This window comes from Callorhinus ursinus, unplaced genomic scaffold (assembly GCF_003265705.2).
Source record: "Callorhinus ursinus isolate GAN/ISIS: 27379988/994484 unplaced genomic scaffold, GSC_fseal_2.0 scaffold25, whole genome shotgun sequence".
Taxonomy (NCBI): domain Eukaryota; kingdom Metazoa; phylum Chordata; class Mammalia; order Carnivora; family Otariidae; genus Callorhinus; species Callorhinus ursinus.
In genome coordinates this window covers 39,339,669-39,363,441 of record NW_027397087.1, presented here as the reverse complement: position 1 = coordinate 39,363,441, position 23,773 = coordinate 39,339,669, and the positions used below count along the sequence as shown (strand labels likewise).

The 23,773-nt window shown below is 57.6% G+C and overlaps 1 protein-coding gene across 7 annotated transcripts in view; it reads right to left on the bottom strand.

Moving 5' to 3' along the window:
- Window positions 1–17,572, bottom strand: part of LINGO1 (leucine rich repeat and Ig domain containing 1) — a 191,265-nt gene extending 173,693 nt beyond the window's left edge. For 4 of the 7 annotated variants that reach the window (XM_073877398.1, XM_073877400.1, XM_073877401.1 and 1 more), the window contains exon 1: window positions 16,509–17,514. The gene's annotated coding sequence lies outside the window, so the exon portion shown is untranslated. Of the gene's footprint in view, window positions 1–16,508 lie in introns of all 7 variants that reach the window. The other 3 variants (XM_073877399.1, XM_025884279.2, XR_012373721.1) reach the window with 2 other exon arrangements.
- Between the last annotated feature and the right edge of the window lie 6,201 nt (window positions 17,573–23,773).

Below are 23,773 nucleotides of genomic sequence, written 5' to 3'. Positions count from 1 at the left end.
ATTTCTTTCTCAGTGCTTATCGATAAGGGAACGTTCATATAAAATACAGCACATCTAACTCTGGAATACTCTGCAGCCATTTGACAGAAAGAGACACATCTCTGTATAACAATATGAAAAGAACAAGCTGTACAATGCTATTTCAGAATGAGCCCATTTTTATAAAGAGCAATTTGTTGGTATATGGCCCAACAGGCTGGAAGACAATACCCAGATGTTACAGTGAACACCTCCTAGCAGAGGATGAAGGAGCTGCCACAGGCTCTTACTCACAAGTGTGTTGTTGGATTTTCTTTTGTAATCAGAAAAACAAAATCAATAAAGAGTTAATGGGTTTTTCTTTTAAGTCCTGCCTGAACCCTCATATAAAATGCAGATCTAAGCAGCCGTGCTGGTGCTGCGGTGGGAAGGAAAGGGGCATATCTGGTTCCCCCTGCCTCCAAAGCCCCCAGGCACCTTTCTGCACTCCAGGGCTCTGGAACCAGTTTGAGAAACTATGCTGGAGAATGTGGAGCCCATATCCCCGCTCCCCCAAACCAAGGCTGAGAGGGCAGAAGGTTACCCAAGGTCACACAGACAATCCCGACTGTCTGGGGCTAACGCCAGGGCCGCTGCTCCTCAGCAGGGCTCTGGTCCTCCGGGGCTAGCGTGGGAGGTTTCCCTGGGTGTCCAGAAAACCCTGGGATATCACAGTCTTGGGAAACCCTAAGCTGAGGCTCAGGGGGAGACCAGAGGTAAGGGCAACATGGAAGGGTCTTTGCAAAAACCTCGAGGGGAGGGATCTCAGAGGCTCAGCTCTGGGCTCTTACAGGGCTCTCTGTACAAAGAGGAAGGATAGGCGAGCCCATGGGCCCACCAGGCAGAGGGGCATGGTGTGTGCAGGTGTGCAGTGCTCACAGAGAGAGGGGGGCTCGTGTGTAGTCATGTCTGCATTTAGAGTCAGTGGGATCAAGCGCGCACGCGCGCGTGTGTGTGTGTGTGTGTGTGTGTACGTGGGCAGCCAACAGACCTGCAGACAGACCAGGAGCAGGTGGGAAACAGCAGAGCCCCATCCCCAGCTGGCCCTCAGCCTCATGCCTGACCCAGTGCCTCCCAGGGCTCCCCTACCCTCCGCAGACTGGACCATCTGCCACCTTGACAGAGACAGGCCTCGAAAACTCTGCGCTTGTCGCTTCCTTTGCAGGGATGCCTTCCCACCCTGACCAGTCCCCAGTGTCCTCCAAGAAGCCTCTCCCAACAGGCTGAGGTGGGAGCACCTCTGTCCTGCCCTGACCGGGGCCCCAAGCTGTGAGTGCTGACAGACATGACTTCCCAGGGGCAGGGGGTGAGTCCTGCTCTTCTCTGCACCCAGAGCCCAGCGCAGGCCTGGCACCGACAAGGCATCAAGGACTGATGTTTGTGGAACGAACAAGTGGGTGATCACAGCACTCGACCCCAGCCAGGCACAGAGTGGCATCTTCACGGGCTCAGAGCAGAAAGAGGACTGGGGACTGAGATGCCTGGTGTCCTGCCCTAGGTCAGCATGAGAGGTGACATTATCCAAGTCACATGGAGAATGATTAAAGCAGGAGTTTCTAACTGGGGTCCCCAGGGAGAGGCGACTTAGGAGTCTGGGAGCCTTGAAAAGGCACCAAACTAGATGTGAATTTATGCACGTGGTCGGGGGAGGGGGAGCAAACCTCCTTCAGGTGGAGGGCAGGGCTGCCTGGGGAGGGGTGAGTTCCTCATCACCAAGGAGTGTGGGCACAGGCTGGACCAGGCGAGGTCACAGTGGGTGAATGGACTCTCTGGGCCTTGGCTCCTCGTATCTTACAGCCCAGGGCTACACAAGGCATCCTTGTGAGTCCATGCTGCAGATGTGAAAGGAAGTGCCAAGGTCACGCAGGGGTGAGGCTCCAGACTACAGAGCTGAGTGTACAGTCCTCCCACCTGGTGGTGGCCCGAGTCCCTCTTCCCTCCTTGGGTAGGGGACAGGCTTCCCTGACTGCCCCATACTGCTAACTAGGCCTGCAGAGCCCAAGCCCTTCTTGGGTGCCCCCGTCACCATCTCCCACATGACGGTGACCCTAAAAAGGACAGGAACAAGAGGTTTCATTACGAGCCTGGCCTGGGGCCAAAGGAGCCCAGGGGCCGGATGGAAACACTGAGCAGGGCTGGCAGCCAGGCCAAGGCCACACAAGCTCTTGGGGCCCCCCAAACTCACTCTGACCCCTCAGGGGCTTCTCTCCGACTGGCCTGGGGAAACTGAGGCACAGATAGAGCCCTCTGCCTGGGTCACACTGGGAGTTGGTGGCAGATCTGGGCCAGGATCCCTGGCTTGCTGCCCCTAGCTGGGCTCACTCCGGGCATAAATGCACCTTGGCCCCCTCAGGCAACTCAGTGCACACCTCAGCACACCACAATCATGCCAGAAAGAGGCAGCTGGCACTGGGGCTCCAACCCACTGATTCAAACGCAGGCCTAAAGTGTCCCCTGGATCCAGCCACCTTGAGCCTCAGTCTCCTCCTAAAACGAGGCACAAAAACCCTCCTCCTGCGTGCATTGTGAGGCTATGCCAGCATGGATGTATAGTCTGCTTACAGAGGCCCCTCCTGGCCACCCTTATCTGGGCCTGTTTCCCCAGCTCTAAGTGAGAAGGTTGCCCCAAGTTATTCCCCAGGTCCCAGAGCCTCCCAGGTGCCCAACCCACAACTGCATCAGTAGGGAGACCAGAGCCTGCCCTTGGGAGCTCCCTGGTGGTTGGCGGATGACAGCTTGGGCTGGCCGTGGAGCAAGCGAGAAAGCGCCCATCGCAGGGCTCCCACACCGTGCCTTCACACTGCCAGTCTCCACCCCTCCCGACTGCTCCACTCGTTACCTGCCTGTCCCCTTCAGGCACTAGGTTTGTACCCCCGTTCCATGGGCCACAGAGGCTCAAAAGTGGAAAACCCAGTGTGAGCCCGGCAGCAATCAAGGAAGGCTTCCTGGAGGAGACAGGACAAAGCAGGTCAAGTTCACACGGGGCCTTGAATACCCAAATGAGGAATCCAGACCCTGAGGAGCCCCTGGCAGTTCCATAGGCACCTCCCCTACCCGAACCCAGGCCGGCCTGGCCTCCCGTGCTGTGTCTCCTGCCCAGGGCTGAAGGGGAGAGGGGAGAGGGGACTGGGCATGAGCCCCCTCTCCATCCACCCCTTGGTGCTGTGTCTCCTGCTGAGGGCTGAAGGCGAGCTGCCCCCCCCCCCCCCGTAGCCATGGACTGTGACTCCATCCCAGAGAAATGAGTCCTGGTTGGTGATGCCTGCAGGCGCTGGGGCCTCACTGCGGGACAGCTTTCTGCCGGTGAGTGCCGGGTGGCCAGGGAGGGCTCTCCGACAGATTAAGAGCAATGCCGGGGACTCATTCCTATTCGGGTCCCGCTGCCAGCTCCAGCATGGCTGAGAGACGGGAGGGCAGAGGCAGCCCTCCGAGAATGCCCAGTGATGATTCCTCTCCGAGTCCAATTTATTTTCTATCATTAATGCTTTTGAAAAGCCCCACATGCTCTGCAAACAGGGAAGGAGCACGGGGCTCAGCAGGGCAGGGGAGGGGAGGGGAGGGGAGGAGGTTCTGGAGGAAGAGGAGAGCTCCGCAGAGGTGGTGGGGGCAGCCAGCTTGGGGGGCGCCCTGAGGCCCAGGTTCAATCCCCACCCTGTCTGCACCTGCCTGCTGAACCCTGGGGCAAACCTGTCTGATCCCTGGCAGTGGGAACTGGCCACCTGCTCTGCCACCTCAGGGGATGGTTTCTAAGGTCACCTGAGGGGTCAGAGGCCAGCAGGCTCCATACACTGTAAAGGGTCTTGAGGAACCGAGAGCCAGGCAAACCTGACTGACTATGGCAGCAGAGGACTGTGAACTGGGGTTCCCTATCCTGGGGGCCTCTCACACCCCAGGGTCCGGGGAAGGCCTCAGGTGCCTCTCGCCACAGCACAAGCAGAGCAGAGAAGCAGCAGGAGTTCGAATCCCCTGGCTCCTCTGTCTCAGAATCACACTGCCACCCTCCCTTTCCCCCTCAGCTCACCAAGACCAGCCTCGCAGTTGGCATCCCCTCCTCCCCCACCCCTACTGTGGAGGCAAAAGGATCATCCCCACATGTCCTCGGCTCTGAACACTTCCAGGGCTTGCCCTCACCCTGGGGATCATGTCCAAAGTCCCCACCCCCACGGAAAGCTCTTCCAGGCAACTCGGGTCCAACCGGGGAGGCTCACCTCCTCCGCGGCCTGACCCCACCCTCAGCTCCAGTGCTCGCCACCCCTCATCTTCGCACAGGCTTCTCCTATCTGGAACTCCCCCCTCCTTGGCCTCAGGCCACCTGTCACACTCCTTCCGCCTCTTCACAATGCAGCCTAGGACCTCCTCTGGGCGGCTTGTCCCGACCCCCCACCCCCACCCCCCACCTCCCACCCTGCTGAGTACCCACTAGCAGCCTGCGCGAGGACTCAGTAATGTAGCAAATAGGCTTGTCTGGCGGATCCTCTCCAATCAGTGAGCTCCTGTGGCCTGGGGCTGCATCTGACCCATCCCAGTGCACCCCCAGTGCTTGGCAAAGCACCTGGCCCACGGCAGAGCAGTCCACTGATCTTAACTGAGCGCCTACTACGTGTCAGGCTCCGTGCTGGGTGCTGGGGATGTGACAGCAAAGACGGAGCTAGTCCAGGCCCTCGAGTTGCTTGCCGGGGACATACTCCAGAATGTCTGTTGAATGAATAAACGGACATAGGACCACCTTCTAAATGGGGAAACTGAGGACCAGAAAGGCAAAAGGCCCTCTCCAAGGGTGCTTCTGTTTCCCCGCCCACATCTCTCTCAACTCCATTTCTCTCCCAGAATCTTCTTAGCAGCCATGAGGAGGAACTCAAAACGAAAGGTTAGAAAAAAAAAAAAGGAAGAAGAAAATGTGGTGGATTTTCCCCCTTTCTCCATAATGTAAAGAAAATTGCTTTTGCCAACTATCGCAGCTTAAAAGCAATTAGAGTTTTTGGAGGGGACTCTGGGCACAAGCAGAAGCGACAGAGTGAGCGCTGGGCACAGAATTTTTCCAGCATTCGTTTATATCAAGCAAAACGGAAAAAAGGTGTTAAAAGCAGCAATTTCCTCAGCAGAGATGGTGGAGATAAAATATTTACAGCCTCCAAGGGAGGGGCTTGGGAGGGGCAAGGGACCCCCAGCTCCCCACTCTCACTCCACGCTCTGGGAAGCCGGGAAAGGGACAGCAAAGAACAGAGACAGGCAAAGATGAACCACCTCCTAGGCCTATAATGATAGGGGCTCAGAACAAGGAGGGGAGAGAAGCCTCCAGACGCCCTCTGCTCTCTCACCCCTTCGCCACCGCCCATGACCCGTGGCCACTAACCAGCCCCTGCCACCCGAGAGCCATCCCTTCAAGCCTCAGACCTGGCCCCGCTCAAAATCGGGAGAACACGCACTGCTCCAGGCCAGCACTGGGGGCCTGCACAACCCGGGTCCCTCTCCACGCTCACCTCCAGATGCTGAAGGTGTGGCATGCTGCCCTGTTTCTGAGGAGCCTCGCTCTGTCCCACCTCCAGGCCTTTGCCTGATCAGGGACTATAAGGAATGTGCACCATTCCCCTGAATGGGAGTTAAGGCAGGTTGGAGGATACAGACCCAGAGCCAGGGACATACAGCTCTAGGCACGATGCTGGGCTCCCCACCAGGCCTCTCCTCTGAACCACCCATTCCTCACCCAGGCCTTTCACCTGACCCTTGGCCTCCACTCTCCAAATACAGAGCAGCCACCAGAGGCCCTTCCTGAAACCTTAACTGCCCTCCTCCCAGCAGCAGCACAGACCTCGGCTCATTCCTAGGTTCAAAAGCCAGCTCCCCTACTCACTCACTGTGTGATCTCTGCAAGTCCCTCAACCTCTCTGAGCCTCAGCTCCTTTATCTGTTAAACAGGAATAGTGAAAGTACATCTCTCACAGGGTTGTTTTTAGGATTAAGTGAGGTAATGTATGTAAAGCACCCAGCACTGTGACCAACAGTTGATGTTCAATGAACTCAGCCCTACCCTACTTCATGCTCAGTCCTCAAACATGCCACCCCAGGCCTCAGGATGGCCCACATATATGCACACAGTTCCCCCACCGCCTTGCAGTCACCTGATAAATGCACAGAAGGCACACACCAGCTAGGAGCAAAAAGTGTGGGAGGCTCTGAAGGGCTCTGCATACACCCAGGAAGCCCAATCCCTCAGCACAGCACCAGGGAGCCTCTCACTTCGCTTGGCTAGGAAGGATTCCTCCCAAGAACAGCGGTAAGCCTCAACCAGAACCCTTAGCAGGTGGAGGAGGTGATAGGAGGCTTAGCCTCCCCTCCAGCCGGTGGCTGCAACCCAGCCCTCAGCCAACCTCCAAGCCCCATTGGCCAAAGGCAAACACCAAGGCCCAGGGAACAACTGTTAGTGGTGTAGCCGAGAGCAGAAACCAGGTCCCGAAGACAGTGTGGTCCAGCAAAGCCAGGTAGTTCTAGCCTCAAATCCCAGTCTCATCAGTGACCAGCTAGGTGACTCTCTAAGCCTCAGTTTCCTCATCTGTAAAATGGAGCCCATGACCTTCGCCTTGCAGGGCAGTTGTGTGCATTAATAAAGGTAACGTTCTTCTGTGCCTTGCCTCGGTTCCAGCATATAGTTAGTGTGGGAACGTATGGTGGTTCTGGGCCACCTGCCCCTGGACTCCAGGCACTGTGCTCACCCTATCCCTACAGCGCTGGGAGAGCAGAGGAAAGGGCTGGCGGGAGGGGCAGCAAGGACCTGCTCTCTCTCCTCTGACCCTTCCCGACCCGCTTTCCACCCCCAGGACTGAAGGTCCAGCCACAGACAGGCTAACCCCCAGCCCATACCCTGCCCTCCTTGCCTCACTCTTGGGGCAGAAGGGGCCCATTACCTGCCTCATTGTACCAGGAGGAGTGGTGACATCATCCATATCATACAGGCCCCATCCAGCCACTCGTTCAAGGTTGGGTTGTTTTCCTCTCCTTCCCCAACTGCAGAGAATACACAAGCTTGATGCAGGGTCTGGTAGCACCATAGGACCATAGATCACAGATCAGAAAGTGTTTTGATGTCTCTATCTCTTCCTTTCCCTCGGGTCACCTCTCTCCCAGGGGCCTCTCCTGCCCCACTTCCTTCGAGAAATAAGCCCAACCAACTGTAAGCCTGGCACTCTTCAGGGCTTTCCTCGTTGCGGGGGCAAAGATGGGAGAACAGCAGGCCAGTCCCAGCCCTGGATGGCTGAACCTCAGGACACCCCATTACAGCCTTCTTCCTGATCCGTACACCCATTCTCCCCACCAGTAAGTAACTAGGTGTGCGTGAATGTGTGTGCGTGAGCTCAGGTGCATGTGTGTGTGCACATACACACACAGTGAGGCAGGCCCCAACGGGGGAACCTGGGCCCACCCCAGGGATGACTGACAGCCCTTTCCCAGCTGGGCCTGTCTCCTCCCCTTTGAACACTGGGGAACACTGGTCTGTCTGAACCACAAGCCCAGCTGGACCAGAAGCAGGGGTTCCTAGGACTGAGAAGCCAGACACCAGACTATCGCCAAGGCTCTACAATGCTTTTAACTGTGAGCCCTGAGACAAGGATAACCACTCCCTGTGCCTCAGTTTCCCTTCCTGAAACCCATAACAAAAATGAGATCATCTCCAGGGCTGCCTTCTAGCTCCAACTTTCTCCAATTCCATACCCGAGACCTCAGTGACCCTCACAAAATCAAGAGATACTAAGTCACTAACAGCAGAACAAGGCGTCCCAAGCATGTGTGGGCGCTGGGGGTGGGATCCCCTGACCCCAAGGAGACAAGAAAAGCCCAGGGAGACCCACACCTGCCCTAAGCTGGCAGAAGACACCCGTCCTATACGAGTCTCCCTAGGGAAGGACTGGGCCCAGGCAGGAGAGCAGGAGAGCGAAGGATGGCTCCTCCGTATGGCTAGAGGCTGCCAGGGCCTCCCCCTAAAGGCAGCCAGGGCTCTCCCCCTTTTCAGCACACATGCCAGAAGCTCACCCCTCTGGTGCCTCACTTCCCATCTGTTCTGAAGAGATATATGTCTTTAGCCCAGCCCAGATCTCAGGCTCAGCCCCAAGCCCCTGACACACACACCCCAGTTGCCTCAGAACCCCCTGAGAGTCCAGACTGGGTTCCTAAACTCTCCTACCGGGCCAGCCCTCCCCTTGTCTTCCCCACTGCCACCCAAGGTGGCTAGTGGGGGGCAGCCCCGCTTCTTGTGCCAGCAGAAGCTCCCCTTGCTTGCATGGCCAGAGCCTGAGAACATTCTCCTAAATTAAACAATAAACAAGAAGTTGTTTTAAATTTTCCTGACGCTGCAGTTCCTGATTAATCCCCGCAGCAAACAAAAGGAAGAGAGCAGATTAACCTAAAAGACAGTCACTTCCTGTTTCCAGGCAGAACCCCCAGCCTGAGCCAAAGGAACCCCCCCCCAAAGACTGGGATCCTGCTCCAGCCACCTGCCCAGCTCCAGACCACCAACGCCCTCCCCCTCCCCCTCCCCCTCTGCCAGTCCAGGGCTGACACCTGTGGCCACCTCCTAGGTCCCACCTCTCCTCCCTTCCCCCTCTCTGCTCTCTGACCTTGGACAGGCCAGGCTACCTCTCAGGGTTCAGTCTCCTCATCTGTCAGCATCCTCATCTCTTAAGAATAAAATGAAAAGGAATATATGACCACTTGAGGTTAAACAGAAATTTTCTCATTTTTTAGAGATGGATGCTGAAATATTTAGGGGTGAAATGGCATGATGTCTATAATTTACTTTAAAATACTCTGGGGGAAAAGTAAAATGTGGCAAAATGTCAACAATTGTTAAATCTAGGTGATGCTATATACAGTTTCCTATTCTAGTCTCTCTACTTTTCTGTATGTTTGGAAATGTTCCTAAGAAAAAGTTTAAAAAAAAGAAAACCCTTGGTGCCCTGAGCCAGGAGCCCCACAAACAATGCCCCATGCTCCTGGGGAGCCTGAAAGGCAGCTAGGTCTCTCAAGTAGGTTAAACATTCCCCCCTGCCAGCTCCTTTATGTGGTTTCCCTAGAAATCGCTTTTGCACGAATTCCACTGAGTCCTAACTCCGCGTTGAGAAGGCTTAGCACATTCAGGAGCCAGACATAGCACTTGAGTGAGACAACTTTTGTCTTCCAACCAACCGGCCCCTCCCACCCACCATCTCGCTCTTCCTTCTGCAGAGCAGTCCTGGGCTGGGGACTGCGGTGCTGGCTCCATCCCCAAGTAGCCACCACCCTCTGGGAGCCTCAGAACACCTCCACCCATTAAGCACAAATGAGGACAAGTCAACAACTGCCTGGTTATCTCACTCCAAGGCACAGTGTTACACCACAAACTGAGATCCCCATTTAACAGATGGGAAAGCTGAGACCCAGGGCCAGTTGAGATTGGAGGCAGAACATAGAAGGCGGGGACAGAGGGAGGTAAGAGTGAGCAAAAGCTCCCTGCTTGCCCCAGTCTCCCCTTCTCCCCAACCCTCTATCCCAACCCTGGCAGCTCCAATCTGAGAGAGGATGACCTGCACCTCCTTTCCTCTGGCTCTCGTTTATGGAGCTTCCTGGTCAGGAGTCAATGGCCATGATCACAGTCTCCCAGCCAGGCCCAGCTGACCAATACAAACACTGGCTAGGCCCCCCTCCACCTTTTGATAATGGAAGAGTTATCAGTACCCCCAAATAATCAATCACTAATTGCTGAATGCCCAACAATTCACTAGGGACAGTTACGTGTGGTCCAACGACTGGGCGCCCCAACCCCAGCCTAATGGAGCCTCCAGGAACAGGGAAGGCCACGTCTGTGGTGAGCATTTCAGCAGAAAAGCCGCCCATAACTCGAGTTCTTTTCAAGTAGATGTCCTGGGCCTCGCCCGCATCCCCAGGCCCGAGAGGCAGGAGGAAGTGGCACTAGCCACAGGGGCCCTGAGGGCTGCCCCTCATGCCTCTCTGAACCCATCTGGCCCCAGGTGCCTGGACATGCTAGGTACCCGGGATGGATAAACCTGGTCCCTGCCACCGAGGCATTCCCAGGCCATGAAGAGAGATAAACCACCATGGCTCAGAGGCCGCCCATACACTAGGCCTTGCATACAGTAGGTTCACAGTTCTGAGGAAAAATCAACTACGTCTAGCTCGGGGCTTGAAATACGGCATGTGGGCTGAGTATTAAACAGTGGGAGGAATCCACATGGGCAGAGGTGGAGGAAGGCACCCTGTGGAGGGAACAGCACAGCCAAACCCTAGAGGAAGAAAAAAGCCACAATGTGTGGGAAAGGGACAGTGAGTGGCATTTGGCTGGCGCCTGAGTGCACACAGGGGACCAGAGGGGGAGGGCTGGAGCAGAGGCTCGGACCCCGTGCAAGGCACTGAGGAGTCGGGTGGCCGGCCCGAAGGCAACAGGGAGCGCTCGAGGGCACTGAGTGTGAGCGTGACAGCCAGCATGGGCTCGGGAGACCGCTAAGGACTACTTACTACCGAGTGCGGGCTGCACACGCCAGGAGGGCAGGGGCTGGTCTGACTCACCTCTGCCTCCAGCACACTAGCAGAGCCAGGCCCAGAGGAAGCGCCCCACGAGTGAACCACTGAGTGATTCCAGGACCAGCAGCTGTAGGACTGCGGACTCCTGGGCTCGCAGCTGTGGAATAGCATGTTTGTATAAAAATATGTATTTAGAGTTGAGCCTCTAAAACAGCTTTGTGAGGCAGGCGCAGAGATAATTATCTTTACAAAGAGGGAAGCTGAGGCTCAAAGAGGGCCAGACACTGACCTGGCTGAGGTCACACAGCTGGTCAGGGGCGGAGCCCAGTGCCCTCCCCACCCTCCCCAGAAGGCAGAGCCCTGCCCGCCTGGACATGGCCCAGGGCTGGCCAGGTGGTGAAGGCCCCCTCCTCCCGACCCCCACCCTCATCCCCACCAGGCCAGCAGGGCAGACGGAGAAACGCTGCCCCACTGAGTGTCACCCACACCAACCCCAGCTAGGACTGGCTGCTTGTCACCATGACGGCCTGTCCCTATAATCTGTAAGGAAGACAGGGCTGGGTGGGGAATCTTTAGGACTCCCCAAGCTTGATTTAGACAGGCCCTGTCGAAGACAGACCCACTTCTCCGCAGCCTCTACCCCCAAGGTTTGGCAAGAATACCCACGGAACAAGTGTCTGGACCAAGTGTCAGCCCAGCTCACTGTACCACTCTGGGAATCACTTCCCAGTTTCTTCATCTGCAAAACCGGGTAGGCTCTCTGCCTTCTTTACAGAACTGCCATGAGGGCTAGATGAGGGAAGGAGTAGAAAAACTTACAGAAAATTATAAAGCAAATTTTGTTCTGGAAAATAATAATAATAAGGTTCCTCTCTACTTCAGTCTAGATGTTGATACTCTGACAGGACTCATTTCCCTCTCCCAGCAGAGAACAAAAAGGAATGCCGTTTACTGAGATTCTTGTATGCATCAGCCTAGTGCCTGCTTTATATGCGTTACTTCAAAGTATGCCAGTGACACCCCAACAAGTTAGGTAGCATCCTCCCGTGTTATAGATGAGGAAACCGAAGCTCAGAAAAGTGAAGGGCCTTGACTGAGCTCACCTAGCTCAGAAGCAGCTGAGCCAGGATTCAAACCCAGATCCAGATGGCATCCACGCCCAGGCCCTTTTGATCAACCAGGCTGATTCAAGGGACTCGTTTCCACACCCCCCAAATCTCAGAGCTACAGAATCAGTGCTCAGGGTAAGGCCACACGTCACACACACATACTCTGCTGAGGCCTGAAGCCCCAGCATCAGATGCCCTGTAGCACCCCAAGGCCTGCAGACCGCAGGGCCGTCCGAGCTGGGTGGGGCGTGGAGGGTGGCTGGCATAGCTGGCCTGGAGCTAATTGGATCAGTCCTGGGCATGAAGCCGCCTGCCCCGCCGCCCTGGCAGATGGGTGCTAGAACTGGGCCATCCGCCAAGACCCAACCTCCATGTCCAAACCAACCTGGACACTGAGGTTCCATTTTGGCCTCCTCCCGCCCTGACCCTGATGGCTGGCGGTGCCCACATAGATCCAGAAGGCCAGAATGGCAGCCGCTCACCCTCCTTCAGCGGCTGGCGTCTCCCTTGATGTGGAGATGGCCACATATGGCCACATATGCTCTCTGACAGCTGGACTGCCGAAGCCACTGCCTGAGGACATCCTCTGCGGAGGCCTCGAGGCCCTGGCCATGCCATCCACCCCTGCCCAGCAGGCCACAGGCCCAGCCAGGAAAGCCCCAAGCAGGAACACCCTGCCCCCAACTTGTTCTGTGACCTCATTCAAGTCACCACCCCTCCCTGGGCCTCAACCTCTTCCTCTGTCCAATAGCAGTGGACAAGCCCTCTACCCCTTCTCTTTGTATCCCTCTTCCAAGGTCACAAACTTCCACCCAAATTCACCCCAGGTCTCCAGGGAAACAAACTCATCCGTTATACAGACATGGAAACAAACTCATCCGTTTTACAGACATAGAAACAGAGGTTCGAGGGATCTCAGGGACTTGCTCGAGTGCACACAGTGGGAGGGCCAGTAGTAAGGGCTGCAACCTGTGAGTCCCGGACACCTGCCACCTCCCTATGCCCAGGTGATGGGAACGGTGATACACCCGAGGCCCGGCCCTACTCTGGTTGGATGGCCTCCATTGCCCCACCCGGCTCCTCCCCCAGGCCGAATCTCTCCATCCTCCTGGGGTGGAAAACTAGGCCTGGCCCCTGGGCCATCCTCAGAAGGCAGACAAGGGGCCTGTCTCCGCTGTTGCCCTCACCACCAGCCTGGATTCCCATGGCAGCCTCAGGACCTCCTCTCCGCCTCTGGCTCTCCGGGCCAAGCCATCCCACAACCACCAGAGTAAGCAGTTTAAATTGCGAATCTGCTCGCGTCCCTCCAGAACTTCCACCCTGCAACCCCTGCAAATGGAATCAGCCCGCACTTCTCAGCTGGGCACTCAAGCTCCTCCTCTGCCTTGTGCCAACCTGCTCTGGGCCTGCTGGGCCCCTGCATGAACTACTCCATTGCAAACATGCTCCACCCATGCCTGGTGCTTTCCACCACCATGCCTTTGCTAACCCTGTGCCATCTGCCTGGAAAGCCCTCCCTTGTTCATGCTCTCCATTCACTCATGTAGCCAACATATTCACAGAGCTTCCACCAAGTGCCAGAAACATTTGAGCAGGTCCAAAATGCACCAGCCGTCCAGTCCACCTGAAACAACCCACTGCCAACCCCCGTCTCATGTCCCTCTGCAAGCTGCCCAGCCCATTCTGCCTCATAGCCAGGGGTGTGGGTGGATACCTGTGTCCCCTTTCAGAGCCCACCCAGGAAGGGACCCAGGCTTGTCATCAGAATCCCCAGTACTCAGCCCAGGCCTCAAACCAGGAGATCCACCAAATGTGGAGCAAGCCCCCACTGCAGGACTCTACGCAGTGAGGAGCAAGGCCAAGGCATGGTTCTCAGGAGCAGATGTCTGAGACCCAGAAGCCTGTGGAGGAGACTCTGGTTGGCCAGAGTGGTCCCCAATTCCCCCCAAAGGAGGCTTGAGTGGTCAGGGGTAACCTTTCCCCCTCAAGTCACCCCAAGGCCCAGCCTACCCAACAACTTATCACTGAATTTGTTAGAATATAGTACCTTTCTAATTTAAAACACACCCATGGCAGAGTCAGGGACTGACTGGAGAGGGAAAGGAGGGACCGCACTGGTCAGGAGGTTTGAGGGGGAGTGGCTTTTCCTAAAGCAGGCAGTGAGTAGGGACCAGGAGCACCTGGCTGGGATTCACACCCCTGATAGCAGAGACCGAGGGCCAAAGAGGCACCCTGTTCTCTCCTTCCCCATGGCTCGTGACCCCAAATGGCAGGCTCAGCCTGCTGGAGTCCTTTGGTGGGAAGGGGGCCAGAAGAGCCAGGCGAGGGACTAAAATGAGCCTGGATAGCAGGGGTGGGACCAAGAAGGCACCTGGCCATGCTCCAGCCACCTGGGAGTCAACCAGAGCATCAGTCAACATGTAGGAAGGCAAAAGTGCAGAGCTCAGGGAGCCACAGGGAGATGGAGAGGGGGAGAGAGAAACAAGAGAAACACTGGGTAAGAAAGGCCCCTGAGAGCAGGGCAGAAAGGGATTAGGAGAGGCAGGGAGAGGCTGCCGGAGCATGAAGCCGGCAAAGAGGCCAAAGGAGCCACCACAGGATGCAACAGCACCCCCAACGCCAGGAGGAGCTTTGGTCACTCCTGGGCAACAGCTCTCCCTGCCCCAGAGAGCTCTAAGGACCAAAGTGGCCCTGGGGATGAGTCCAGGCTGCCATCAGGTCAGCATGTGGAGGGCGGGAGAGGGCTCAGAGAAGACTGACTGGGGCTGAGAGCTATTCTAGCTTCCTGTACCTCAGGTGGGCCACCCGGAGAGGAAGTGGTCCCAATAGCCACCAGACTCCATTTCCCCCAGTACACATTTAGACGTCTGTGGGGAACCCATTTCCCTGAGGGTGAGCTCTCTGGCCCAGATGGGGCTCTAGAATGGAGATCTCAGGACAGTGGGAAAGATTCCAGGGCCCATGCAAAAGGACAAGGCCAGGGCCTAGCCTACAGGGCCAGGCTGGGCTGGGGAAACCCCTCTGATCCCCAGAATGATACAGACATCCCAGTGTTGAGGATTACAGGAATCAGGTTTGCAAAGCATGAAGCAGAGCCCAGATAGACTCTGGCCTCAATTCTAAGAAGCAAAGGTTAATGAAGCTGCGGTCAAGAGGTGCCAAAAAGTCAAGCCAGGGAGAACCAGGCTAAGAGTGGCTGTGCCCACGTTCTTGCCCATCTGGGGAGGGTGCTGGTCCCAGCCAGCAGGACAGCTGCCCTGGGAGACTCTCCAGCAGCAAGCAGTCAGAGCCCCACCCCACCTCACCAAAGACCAGGTTAAAGGCTACCTGCCCAGTGGAAAGGGGCTGCCCTGAGACTGGAGTTCTCCTAGCTCCATCTCTGCCTCAAAACCCTCCTCTGTGAAATGGAGTGGCAGTGTGCCCATAGGCCTTGCATTCTCACAAGGTGGCTGATAAGATTACAGAAGGATAATGAACTAGAAGCAAGGTTTAAGCCTAAAAGCTGGTCAAACAAAATAATACCATCACCCAGAGAGCCAGGCAGATACTGGTCCAGCATCACACTCCTCCAGCTAACATGTAGGCTGAGAACAAGACTTCTGATCCCCACGGGCTCACACACTGAGTGCCAGGAGGGAGCACAGAAACAAGGACTGCCGGGGAACCCAGCTGCTCCGGCCCAGAAGCCCAGGCTGGAAGGATGGATTCAAGGAGCCATGAGAGAAGACCTCCTAGAGGAGGAAGAACTGCTCTGGAAGCAAGGAGGATTTGTACAGGGGAAGTCCTGACCTCTGACCCTTCCTTGGGCCTCTCACTGGGGGGGGGAGGGTATACACGTGGTTCCTCCCTCTCAGGGGCACCATCTGGGGCTACATCTCCTCATCCTATCCTCTGCAGGGGCAGGGCTGCCATTTGGGGAGGGAGCCTAGGAAGTTCCCTGAGGCAGCCAGCAACGGGACAGGAGCGTGGAAGGAGGCTCAGGAAGGGGGGTGGGGGGCACAGCCCAGGCACAACCCCAATGCATAGTAAAGCACACAGGGGCACGGCTCCAAGCAAAGCAGGCATCGGGGTGGGGGGGTGCACCAGGCCAGGGACCTAGAGGTTCCCCTTCCAACCCCTGGCCCCTGGGGAGCTCCTGGGGGCCAGGTCTAATGCGATGCCCCTTTTTGGCAGTTCCCTTCTTCCAGCCGCCTGTCCCACGCAGCAGAAGGCGCGGGGACACACACACGTACACACAGGCACGTCTCCCCACTCCCCACCTCAAGCCCTGTGTCCTCAGCCTGGCTGCAAAGACGACCTTGCGGCCCCGGGGCCTGGAAGCTGTCGCCGCGCGGTCCCGCCGGACCCTGGCCGAGTCACAGGAGTCCCAGCGCCGGGAGCGGCTCCAGCGCGACGCCGCGGGGCTGGACTGGCGTCCCAGAGAGCCGGCGGCTGCGCCGATGGGGTGGTGGAGACGGACCCTTCGGCCCGCCGGGCGGCACAGCCCGCGCCCCAGTCCCATTCCTCCCTCGCGTTCTCTCAGGAAGGCAAGGCCGGAATTCCACCATTAAAACGCCTCCATCTCCTCTCCCCCCACACACAAAGTTGCTCCAAGTCGCCGGGGTTCCGGCGGCAGGCGAGGGTTAGGCGGGGCCGCGCAGCGGGCGGGAGCGCGGTCACGGACTGGGGTGCCGAGCGCGCCCCATCCATCTCCGCGCGTGCACGCCCCCCACGGGCGCGCACCCAACACCCCACCCCCACTGCTGCCCCGGAGGCTCCCGCCCAATCAGAGGCCGCGCACGCGGCGCTGCCGGCGGGCAGACACCCCAGCTCCCCGGCCTGCGCCCCCGCGGCCCCGGCCCCGCCGCAGCGTCCCGGCCTGGCCACACTCACCGTCCCGGGCGCGCACTTCGCGCGCCGCTCCGCTCCGGGACCGCATTCCCCGGCTCCGCTCTGCTCCGCTCCGGTTCCCGCTCCGGCTCGGGTTCCCGCTCCGCAGGGCTCGGCTCCGAGATGGTGGCAGCGGCAGCGAGCAAGCCAGGGAGGGCGTGTGCGTGTGTGTATGTGTGTGCGCGCGCGCGCGGCGTGTGCGTGTGCGCGGGAGGGCCCCGCGCTCCCCTGCGCGCCCCTCTCCTGCCTCCTGTTCTCCACGCTGCGATGCAAGCAGAATCCCTAACGCGCGCTCCCACACGCCCGGGCGCTCACACTCGCACACACGCGCGCACCCCCCGGGCGCGCACACATCCCCGCCGCCGCACACCGGGCTCCGCACTCCTGGGGCGCTCACAAAGGGCCCCCGTGCCCCGGCCCGCCGGAGCCCCCGGAGAGCGGCCGGCGGGGCCTGTGGGGTGGCCCTGCGTCCCTTTCCCGGCTGGCCCCGCCTCAGGTCCCCCGCCGCTCCCAGAGGGGGCCCCTCGGGCGTCCCCGCTCCCCCACCATGCCCGGCCGCGGCTTGCGCTCGCAGCCCGAACCCCGGCCGGGGCGCCCAACTCTGGCTTCCGGCGCTCCCACCCGGAGAAGCCGGCCCTCTCCTCCTGGCCTGCGCCGCCGCCTGCGCCGCGTGTTCTCTCGCTCCTTTCTGCCCCCCTTTCCTGTCCCTGCCTCTCCTTTTATCTCCTCTCTTTTCTCTCACCCGCTCCCTGTTCCCTGTCCTCTATCTCTCCCGTTGTCTCTCCGTCTCTCTAGCCGCCGCCCTCTTTCGCGCCCCCTCCTCCCCACAGCCCTGCGCTGCCTCTCACATTCTCCGCATTACACTGGGCGCCGCCCGCCTCGCCGGGCCCAGGGTTCGAGAGCTCAGCGGGCGGCGAGGGGACCTGCTGCGCCCCGGGCCCGCCGCCACCTCCGCTCTCCGCTCGCTCCGCGGCTCCTGGCTCTGGCCTGGCGGGCGGCGACGTCCCGCGCTAGCCTCGGCTGTCGCTGACAGCTCCCGTCTCGCCCGGGCTTAAAGGGATAGCGCACCGGGCTTGACCTGCCCCACCCGGGGGCGCCAAGGAGAGCGGCGTCGCCGCGCCGGAACGGTCCCGGGCTGTGGCGCAACCCCGGGCGGTGCGGGCGGCGCGGGCGGCGCCTTCTCCGCCGCGGTTGATCCCGGCCCTCCCGGGCTGGAGGTGAGTCAAGGGGAAGGGCGGTCGGGAGCTGTCCGGACCGTGCCATCCAAGGGGCGCGCAATGCTTGTTGGCGTCTAAGCCTAGGGGCAGGCCAGGGTGTGGGGCAGTGCGGGCTGGGCGCCGAGACTGCGGGGGCCAGGAGGAGGGATCAGGGAAACAGCTGTCCGGATCTGAGCCCAGGATGAGGGCACCTGTCATGCTGGGAGGACAGGGCTCATAGGATGGCCTCCCACTCCTGCTGTGTGACCTTGGACAAATGCCTACCTCTCTCTGGGCTTCAGTTTACCCTTCCTTGGAAGGACATTGGCTTACATCATCTCTGGGGCCATGCCGAACTCTGATACGGTGTTAGATCCTATAGGAGAGGGAGTCCCAAGCCAGGCCCTCAGCACCTGGAATCCCACCCACTCCTTGCCTCTGACAGCTGGGGCAACAGCGGAGGCTGCACTCCTTGCCACCCCACCCCCACCAGGCCTGGTCTGCCCCCTCCCTCATTCTTTGACCTTTCTCCCCACCCTCATCAGGGGAACAAGGCAAAGTTGAAAGGTACAAGGACCTACCAGGGACAGCACACTACAGTTTACAGAACACTTTTACATCCAAGATCTCCCTGGACCTTCATGATGCCCCTGGGAAATAAAGTTTAAGTTCATCCCTAAGGCTCCCTGTCAGCCTGATCCTGAACAGTCCCAATGCATGAGCATTTCATCTTCCGTGTCCCCCACGCCTACTTCCACCCCAGACAAACCCCTGCTCTCCGACCTCCACAGAGGGATGCATGTTGCCCATTTATTTACTAAGCATCTATTATGTGCCCCATCCTATGCTAGGGAACACACAGATGATTTAGACACATTCCTGCCCTTAAAAACATGAAAGAATAGAAGGTATGATGGACTTTTGGGGGTGGAGGAAGTCCAGGAAATCTTCTGGATGAGGTAGCATTGAAGCCAAGTATTGAAAGATGAGTAGGAGTTGGCCAGGCAGAAAGGAACAGAAAGGGCATCCCATGCCAAGAGAAGAGCATTTACGAAGACATGGTAGTGGGAAATAGGGAAGGATGGGTGTATTTGAGGGAAGAGAAGCCGTAAGAGCCTTGAATTGTTGAGTTTCAACTTTGTTCTCGAGCAGCAACAGGGCTGCCACTTAGCGAATCTAGGCAGAAGCTCTGCCCATCTTTCAGCTATCACAGAGGCATGGCTAAGGGCTCCCAAATCCAGGAGCTTTTGAAAGGGACCTCCTCTCCTCTCCTAGGAAACCCAATCCCAACCTCTGTATTCCTGCAGCCAGACGCAGCACAGTCTCCCCCTGCTGACCAGAGCTGGAAGTAGGAGAAGCCCAGGCTTTGCTCTGGCTGTGATGGGAGTCCAGGGAGTGCTAGACTCTGGCACCCCCCCATCAAGGTACCCTGCACAGACTCCACACTTCGGTGATACCCAGTGCCACTTCCAGCCTCAGTGTCCTCCTCTATGCAATGGGAATAAAAATACTCAGCCACCAAGGAGGCTGGTGAAGAATTCGTAAAGAATAATCCACACAGGGGCACCTGGGTAGCAGAGTCCATTGAGGGGTCTACTCTTGGTTTCAGCTCAGGTGGTGATCTCAGGGTCGTGGGATTGAGCCCTGAGTCAGGCTCCTCGCTCAGTGAGTAGTCTGCTTAAGACTCTCTCACCCTCTTCCCCTCCTCGCTCCCAACTCTCTCTTTCTAAAATAAATAAATAAATAAATCTTTAAAAAAAAGAAAAAAGAGGGGCGCCCGGCGCCTGGGTGGCTCAATGGGTTAAACATCCAACTCTTGGTTTTGGCTCAGATCATGATCTTGCAGTCATGGAACTAAGCCTCGCATCAGGCTCTGTGCTCAGTTCGGAGTCTGTTTGAGATTTTCTCTCCCTCTCCCTCCCACTCTCTCTCTCTCTCTCTCAAATAAATAAACAAAATTCTTAAAAAAATGGATAATGCACAGAAATGACCCAACACACAGTAGGCGTTCAGAAAATGTCTTTTTCTTTCCCCACACCTGAGCTTGGCTTTATGGCCTATCCCAAAGGCCCTTACTGTCTTCCTGCTCCCTCCTTTTCCGACCATTTCTCCTCTGCCTTCGTACCAGACTTCCTGGGGTCCTCAGGGGAGATGAGTTCACAGCTGTTGCCTGATCTGGCTCAACACACCTCCTGAGGAGTCTTGCCAGGGCCTCCAGGTGGGCCCCAGGGAAGCCAAACAGACAAACAGCCTTTCCCCGGAGTGCCTGACATCCAAGCAGAGCAACAATTCCAGTCCATTTTTCCCACTTCACTGTTCTGGGAGCTGAGCCACGCAGCTTTTGTGTCTATGCTTGGGAATTTATGCGCCCAGCTTTGCTGTGCAACCTCAGATAATTAGCACACCCTCTCTGAGCCCCACCTTCCTCCCTAAGTATGGGGGCAAGCAGGTGTGTCCCAGAGGGGCACTAAACATAACTCACTTATTTTCCCTCAGCAGCTCCAGGCCTCAGCCCTCTATCCAAGAGTTCTGCACAGAGGCAGGCAGGTACAGAGGTGTCTTTGGGACCCCCTTGTACCCTGCCCTTGTGCTGGTGACCAGGAGTTATTGCCACCTCTGGCTCCCAGCAGGCTTTACAGAGAGGTGAGGCAAGAATAATGAAAGGGCCCACTTAGGGGAATCACTCTCCGCTGCCACAGCAACAGCGACTGGGGGCTGGGGGCCGGAGGCCGGGGGCGGGCCAGTGTGGGCAGCTCCAGGAAGGAGCTCCTTCACCAGAGGCTGGGGGCGGGCTGCTTCCTGCCACAAGGGCTGGGTCAGTGCCCCTGCAGGTGCCGGTCCAGGGCCCCTCTGCTATCTTCAGCTATCTCCGTAGGCCAGTGGGGGAGACCCTGGCAGTGTGCCAGACCCCGTCACCAAGCCAGGTCCTGCCCGGGGCTGGTTGACCCACACGGAGTCCCAGGAGGCAGTGGGCATTTCCTTCCTGCCTTCTTAGCCAACCCCTGCTTTCCGGGGTCAGGCTGAAAAATAAATAGGGTCACTCAAGATTCAGAGAACGGCCCCACCCGGCCAGGCTGCCTCCGCGCATCTCACATCCATCTCCCCACCTCCAGTCTTTCCCCACAGATCGCTACCACTTGGTTGACACAATCCATCCACATCTCAAGTTCTTCCACCCCTAAACAGCTTTCCTCAACTACCCCCTGCCTACAGCAACCTCTTGCATCCTCCTTACTCCTAACAGATGCTGTGTCAGGAGTCTTCATTCACTGGTTGGTCCTCACACTGATCCTGGTTTATCATTTCCATTTCAGAGAAGAAAAAAACCAAGGTTCAGTGTGAAGCTCCAGGATTTTAACTGAGAGCCGTTGTTCTTCATTCTTTCCATAAACATGTTTTTTTTGTTTTTTTAATTAAATGTTTTAAATTTGAGAGAGAGAGAGAGCATGAGCAGGGGGAAGGGCAGAGGGAGAGGGAGAAGCAGACTCCCCACTGAGCAGGGATCCTGAGGTGGGGCTCGACCTCAGGACCCCAGGATCATGACCTGAGCCAAAGCAGACGCTTAACCGATTGAGCCACCCAGGCGCCCCTCTTTCCACATTTACTGAGGGCTTACTCCCCACCGTGTCAGGTGTGGGGAATACATATCAGAGCACTTAGAGTCTAGAGGAAGAAAAAGAATTCAAACCACCATGCAAAGAGATGTGGAATTATACCTCAGACAAGTGCTATGAAGTTATGGGGCTGGTGGGTGGAGGGCCAGGCTGGTCTTGGAAATCAGGAAAAGGCAGGATGTGACATTTGACCCAGCCCCAGAAGGTTGGGTAGACGTTAATTTTTAGGAGTAGGGAGTCCAGAGAGAGGGAACAGCATGTGCAAAGTCCCTGCAGTGAAAGGAAGGAGAGAAAGCCCATGTGGTCAGAGCATGAGAAGAGACAACTGAAGATGGGGCTGCAGGTGGCATGCAGCCAGGACCACAGGTTCTAGTGGGCCCTGTCAGGAGTTGGGAGTTTAGCCTGGTGGCTCTGGGCTGGCCCTGGAGATGTGAAGCAGAGGACAGTGTCCCACAACTCCTACTGCTTCCCAGCCCATCACTCGGCAGCCTGCCCCTAGGGACCATTTCTAACCCTTTTTCCTAATGCCCGGACCCTAGCACAAGGTAGGGCATGCTGGGAACTCAGACTTGACAGCCAACCTGGCAGCACGGTGAGGAGGACAGGAGACCCAGGCTCAGCCTCCACTCAGATACTGGCTAAATAACTCTGGGTGATACCTGCCCTTTCCTGTCCCCCATCACTGTCAAGCAGCAACTGGACTGGTCCTCTCTGCCATCTCTGGTTGATTCTGGTCACACCCTTTAACAAGGGGATGGAAAAGATAAAACAATCAAAATGACCCCACCAGAGCCGGATTCCAGGCCCCAGGGCTCCGGGGCCCAAGGATCCAATTCAGCTCTTACAGGCCAATGGGGACTCCCAGACATCTGATGTGGGGAGTGGGTGAGGGTCCGGGAAGCCCCTTGGAATACTCCATTTGGGAAGGGCTGGGGAAGGTAAGCTCAGGAATGGAGGAGAGATGAGAAGGCTCTAGGCCAGCAGCGGGTCCCAAGCTGAATTGGATCCTTGGGCCTTTGGTTTTCCCAGCTGTAAAAGGGTATAATTCTTTACTTCTTGTATCTCCCTAGGTAGGAGGGAGGATAAAGTAAGCTGGAGGCTCCAGCTACTCTGGCAGGGGCACTGACCCCTTGTCAAGCATCCTCCTGGGAACCTGAGATCATCACCCCTGGGGGACAAAGACACACGCAGCAGGAGGGGGGATGTTGGGCATCCTGTTCCTGAGAGATGGGATTGGAGTTGCAGTTTGGGAGGCCAGTGGGGTAGGGGGAGTTTGGGGACCTGGGAGGTTGTGAAGCTATGGCGGGGGGCTGGGGGTAGGAGGGAGGCAGACCTGCCATTCGGCTCCCACTCACAGAGGGTGTGCTCTGTGCCAGGCCGCCCCTGGGGCCCTGTCCTCAGGAGACTCACAGGCCCTGGGCAGACAGGCACTTGAACAGCCACTTCCACAGAGTAAGGCCAAGGTTCCAAGTTCTGGAGTAGGCACGGGTTGGGGTGGGGGGCACTGGAGGCTGGCAGGGTTATAGAACTGAGAGTCAGGAGCCCCTGGAGCCTGGCCTCGGGCCTCAGAGGTGAGCGGGGAGCCCACTGCCTTCACCTGGGCTGGCATCAGCCTGATCTGGCTCTCCCAAAAGGGCCATGGAATGGCTGCCCTTGAAGGAGCATAGGAATTCACAGGGGGGAGAAGGTGGGGGGCTAGGGAAGGAGGAATGTGGGGGTGGGATGGAAGGACACAACTGGGTCCGGGTTACCTCTGATTCCTTGGCACCCACCACACCCACCAGCCCAGGCCTGGCCATTGCAGGGTTCCAGGGAGTATGTCCTGGCCACATGGATGATGTTTGAATGCAGAGAGGGAGGGAGGGAGGACTGCAGAAAAATTAGAAAACACCCACCCTGTCCAGGGGGCTACACTGCTAGGAGGTGGCAGGACAGGGGATCAGGCCTGGTCACCAAGGTCCTTGGATGTCATGGGAGGATGATTGGACTCTGAAGGGTTTTAAGGGGAGGCAGATGACCAGATCAGAATTTGTGGATACTCCCTCCAGCTTCTTTGAGGAGGATGGATTGGAGGGGGTGAAACTGGAGGACTAGAGCCTGGAGAGGAGGCTATGGGGGTCACCCAGGTGAGAAGATGCAGGCGAGGTGGAGCAGTCTGAGGGTAGATACTTAGGAAGTCAAGAGACAGGACTTGGTGAGTGTCTGGCCGAGAAGGTAAAGAAAGTAGGGGGTTCCCAAGGCCTTTTCCACAGAATAACTGCATTTGAACTATAAGCTGACTCCTGCCAGGTTCACAACCCAGTTCCAGGGAACCCTCACACCAGCCTCCCTCAACTGTCTGCAGAGTGCAGGGGGCCCCACAGTGCCCTTCCCAGACCCCTGCAGGCTGAGACACCCCTCCCTGCTGCTGGGAGTGGGGAGGTTGGCAGACCACACATGAGTACCTGCCCCTCAGCTG